General features: G+C 34.2%; 1 pseudogene; it reads right to left on the bottom strand.

Moving 5' to 3' along the window:
* Window positions 1-5,000, bottom strand: part of LOC137650720 (kin of IRRE-like protein 2) — a 160,961-nt pseudogene that overhangs the window by 92,070 nt on the left and 63,891 nt on the right.

Here is a 5,000-nt window from a genome sequence, read left to right as displayed (position 1 = left end):
GTGTCTTGTATAATTTTCTTGACTATGTATCTGTCTTAGTATGGATGTCTCTGTGGATGGGTGATGGTGCAATGCCCGCCAATCTGTAGTGTGTGGGAAGTGGTGCTGGTTTCAAGGCACCGGTTATTATTCTACATGTGTTGATAAGGTCAGGATCTATTTTGTGAGCGTGGCTTGATCTTGCCTATGCTGGTGAGCAATATTCAGCAACAAAGTAGCATAGTGCTGGGGCTGTCGTTTTCAGTGTTTTCGGATCTATTCCCCAGTTGGCGTTATCAAGTTTCCTTATTAGATTGTTTCTCATGGCAACTTTTACCTTTAGTTTTCATATATGTTTTGCAGAACAGGGTTTGGTCTAATGTGTCTCTCAGGTAGGTTCACAAGAAAGTCAACATGCCCAAGTCTCTAATTATTCCAGAAGATGTTCAATTTTCTTTTTGCCTGGTGGTTATTTTTGTGAAATACACACCTGAATCTTTCCAGAATTGGCATTAAGTGAATTACATTTGTAGTACTCTGTGAGATGTTCAAGAGTTGCTGACAGTTTTTTTCGATAGTTTCAATCGTCTGCATATATAAATCTTCGGATGTTATCAAACTCCGGCTGGTCATCTGTATAGATGTTAAAAAGTAATGGAGTCAGAACAGAGCCTTATGGGAGACTATTTTTTTTTCTGCGTAAGATATCTGCTCTTCTTGTCATCCCTTTCAACAGAGAAACATCAGTTTGTGAGCGATGGTTTTATGATCTTCACAATCTTTGTGGTATGAAAAACTTTGGACAGCTTTAAGGGGCATTATGTGATTTACTATACCATATACAGCAGCCAGATCCACAAGAATTGCGCCAGTATTCCGGGTTGGAATCCAGCCTGGTCTGGTGATAGTTGCTGTTCCACTGTAGGGCATATTCAGGCCATTATCATTAGTTGATTTAATTTGTAGAGAATGCATAAGAAGGAAATGGTACAGCAGCTTTTTCTGCTCTCTAGATCTTTTCCAGTTAGGGCTCTTCTCCATATTTTTGAGATATTTGAATTTAATTTGTTTTACAGTTTTTAAAGCGAGCACATATCCATGATCAGGTTCTGGCACCAAAGTGTTGTATTATTTATGTTGTGATTCAGTCAAGTCCAGCTGTTTTGCCAGGTTTTAGGTATTCCATGGCTTCTGGAATACTTCCATGGTGAACAGATTGAATTGTTTATCACATTCCCGCTTGATGCAATTGAGGTATCCTAGTTCTCTATTGGGTAGTTTTCCATTGCGTAAATTAGTTGGTTTGTCACTTTATCCAATGTCGTAGAGGTCACTCTTGTTCGAGTGTTTTCTTCAGTGTTCAGTTTTTTATAGTAGTCCATTCTTTCTTGCTATTATGAGTCATGTCTCTATTGCATATCGGACCATCATTCCAGTCTTCCATTTGTAACAAAAGCTGTTAGGATCTCACCTATGTTGAGTGTTTTTAGTGAATGGGTCTGTATTAAATGCTTGTACATACTCCTCATATAGGTCTTTACTCAGATCTCTTACACAAGGGATGAAGGTCTTTATGCATCCTCTTGGGATATGTTTACTAGAAAATTTCCACACAAGCTTTTGGAAGTTCTTGCTTCAGTGGTGGAGAATGGAGATCCTGGAATCGAGCTCAGGTATGAAGTGTTCCCTGTCTGCCTTTTGCAAATTAGATCTGGGGGCTGATTTTGAGTCATGAGGCCCGATAACTGGTTTAATATCCAAAGTGATTGATTGGTCTTTGCTGTGATTTTGGGGTAGGTTCGCTAACAGTTTTGTCAAAGTTACTTTGGAAGCGAGAGGACACAAACACCAGGTCAGGGTTATATCCTCTTCTCCATGTAGCACTCATAAAGGATGTTTCATCTTTTGCATAGTGTATGAATGCCCAATTGTTTTCCAGAACCCATTCCTCAACGGCCTCACCCTCATCATTATTTTGGGTATAGCCCCCCTATGGTGTTATGACAGTAGTAATTATAGCCTATTTCTTGATTTGAAACAATTTGTGCCACCTAAATGGTGTTGGCGGGGTCATATATACTGGCATAATGATGGTGTGTGTCATTTGTACTTCAAGTATTTTCATCCTTTCAGGAGAAAGATCTTTGTTGTTCAAGATCATCGATATATATCTCACATAAATAGCACTTCCGTGAACAAGGCTAGCATGGGAGACCACCAGGTGCTTGCTTGGGATTTTACGTGGTGCCGAGTTCTTATGTGTCTCCTGGTGACACAGTATGTCAACTCTGAGGCTGGATAGGATTTCTGTTTTTGTTAGTGTTGCCGTGGAGCCTTGGCTCCTCTGCTCGGTCGGAATCTCCCTGGCTTGAGTGGTTACCACATTGCCATATTTTTCAGACCTGTCGGTTTGAGTGCCGCTAGCTCTAGATGTGACTAGGCTAAGGGTCTCCCCCTACTTTATTAGAATAGAGCGTTCTCCTTGCCGCCTTAAACTGGTCGGCTAATTCATTCAGCTTTTAAGCTTGCATATTTGGGGCCGAAGATCTATCCTTTTACCACCCCTCTTTTTTATTTCTGTGCGTGATATAGAAATTGGTGTCCCCTATTCAGGGGATTAACAAGGTTGAGGGTTCTTTGCAAGCACACACGGGAAGGCTCTTTACTGGGATTTTGGTACTAAGGTGTCCACTTTCTGGAAGGAAGACGAAAAACTATGAAAATACAAAAGTAGGAAGATTATGTCTATTCCATGTACTTGTTGATATTTATAGTTGGGGGATGAAAATTTTTCCAGAGTTTATAGAAGAACCAGGACATGTGTTACTGGCTATAAGAACGGACATGTGCAAGAACATGATAGAATTTCCACATACATACATACATACATACATATCGCTTAAGCAACTAAAGGAAAATGTTAGTAAGACAAAAACACTAACTCCAGTACATACATACTTACATAATTCAAACCATGCTGGCACCTCGTGTTTACATTAAACATGCAATTCAGTGCCACTTTAATCGATACAACTCATCAATAACGTTAATGTACACAGAACGAAGAAATTTACACTTACGTATAAAAAGGTAGTCTGGCTCCATCTTTATACCAGAGAACCAGGTTACGGGTATAGCCAAGGTGACTTCGTGCCACCATGCAGGGTAAGCGCGTGATCATACCTTCCACTCCTTGAACCGAGCTTTGTGACCCTGGGAAAATAAAGGCAAGAGAGATCCTTATTTTTTGTGTGGGATTTTCACAAAGTAAAGGACAATTTGTAGGTGAATGATAAGTGAATATAACAGTTGAAATATAGGACAGGTTTTTGCAATGTGAGTACACTATTAAAAAATTGCATTGAAAAAACGGTAAATGTCTGGCAACATTTATTCCTTGACTTTTACCGTTTTAAAAACAGATATATTGGCGTAAAGGAGTTATGTTATGGCCACCAACCCGTAGAATATAATAACAAAGTATTGTAAAATTGCGGTCACCTATATTTTACTGACATACGACTGAGAACAGTATATTTTTACGGAGAATTTCCGGTTAAAATTACGGCTTTTTTTAACAGTATAGGTAACGATACCTAAAATCATATGTGAGCCATTTTAATTTGCGTTTGAATAACAAATAACTCGATTAACACTAGCTAATAATATATATTGGTATGTGCATAGGCAGTAGCCTTTGCACAGAACTATTCATAAGTAAAATTATGCGAGATTCATTTTTAACAAATCATAACTTGACTTTGTACGAAATTACAAATGTGGTAGTTTCTACTTTCTTCTAAATTAGTGACCAATTGTTCACAAAATCTGACCATCCAAAACATGTAGCTGTATTTGAAAAATAACCTTTAATCCTAAGTGAAGCAAAATGAACTATGACCTATATCACTATCCCGAAATAAGTAATCAAATCTCAGAAATATTATTTTCTACTAAGATTTTTTCCACTGTGGTATTAGCCTCCAACTATCCAATTCTTAATCAATTTTCTCCATCAATAGTACTTCCTAAGACAGTCCTTCACATAAGCTAAATAATGGAATATTTCAACTGTTATGTAAAATAACTTTTAACCCTTTTAAGTCAGTATAAATCAGGAACGATATAATGTCAGCCAAAATGTCAATGTGAAATTATAGGTCTATGTTATCTGGTCAAAAAATTGCTTTCTAGATCAATGATTTAGGTTCCAGTTTATTTGCTTCTCAAAATTGAATAATTTGAAATGAAATGAAATTTATTGAAATTATCACGAGTTTAAATATTTGTATATACATTTATACACACACACAAACACACACACATACACACACACACGTATATATATATATATATATATATATATATATATATATATATATATATATATATATATATATATATATAAATATATATATATATATATATATATATATATATATATATATATATATATATATATATATATATATACAGTATATATATATATTTATATATATATATATATATATATATATATATACTGTATATATATATATATATATATATATATATATATATATATATATAAAATGTGTGTGCAAATACTATTTTCTTGTTAGACTTACAATTGAAATCTAATTGCAAGATATTCACATAGCTTCTAAACTGAAAATAGATCAAGTAAGCTATTCTAAGCCACATAAGATGAACACGGAAAATTTCATTTCTTATTACTCGAACTCTCACATACCACAGGAAGCAGATGTTTGAATGTGTAATATGAACATATATATATATATATATATATATATATATATATATATATATATATATATATATATATATATATATATATATATATACGTATATATATATATATATATATATATATATATACATATATATATATATATATATATATATATATATATATATATATATATATATATATATATATATATATATATATATATATATATATATATATATATATATATATAAAATCTTCCTAACCCTTCTCCAATATAGTCTTCTTATCC

This window comes from Palaemon carinicauda, chromosome 12 (assembly GCF_036898095.1).
Source record: "Palaemon carinicauda isolate YSFRI2023 chromosome 12, ASM3689809v2, whole genome shotgun sequence".
Classification (NCBI taxonomy): Eukaryota; Metazoa; Arthropoda; class Malacostraca; order Decapoda; family Palaemonidae; genus Palaemon; species Palaemon carinicauda.
Note: the sequence above shows the minus strand (reverse complement) of the source record. Positions and strands in the feature narration are given on the sequence as shown.